Below are 678 nucleotides of genomic sequence, written 5' to 3'. Positions count from 1 at the left end.
GGCCTGCCTAGGATCTGGATGTTTCTAAAGTGGTGGTTCATTTCGGGGTTGATGGCCTGGGGTTCTGGCCATGGGAGTGAGGGTGTTTGGAGGCAGGTCACTTTGTTCATGCATCCTCTGCTGCCCGTAGCCCTGGGACCTCAAGTTCCGCCCAGAGTGCCCCTGGCTGGTGCCCTGTGTGGAGGAAGGACAGCAGGCTTGAGGTGGAGGCAGGACATGGGGGCAGCTCGGCTTTTTGTCAAACTGTAGAAACCCATGTGACGAGGGGGAGTTAGTGTTCAGATGGGACTCGCAAACCATCCTCACACAGAAAAACGGCTGCCAGGACAGTGTCAGTCTAGAACATGGCTCTGTGCCCTGCCCACAGCCAGCAGCTGATGAAAGGTGGTGGCATGGAGTCAGGGCCCTCATAGTAAACACTTTTCTTCTAATGAGAACTTTCTCGTGAAAGGTTGGGAGAGGATGAGCCCAGAGGTCCTAGAGTGGGTGTGGGCTCTGAGGTGGACCATGGATTCAAGGCAATTTGTATGGGATTGGGGAAGACACTGAGCCCCTTTGAGCTCCATTTACCTTGTAGGGGAAGCAGGGATTCTCTGAGTAGCTGCCTCCAAGCTGATGTGGTGAACATATGTGGTGAACATTCTACTTGGTCTCCAGGTGTTCTTAAGGTCCCCATTT

This window comes from Canis aureus, chromosome 16 (genome assembly GCF_053574225.1).
Source record: "Canis aureus isolate CA01 chromosome 16, VMU_Caureus_v.1.0, whole genome shotgun sequence".
Classification (NCBI taxonomy): Eukaryota; Metazoa; Chordata; class Mammalia; order Carnivora; family Canidae; genus Canis; species Canis aureus.
This window is presented reverse-complemented; position numbering follows the sequence as displayed.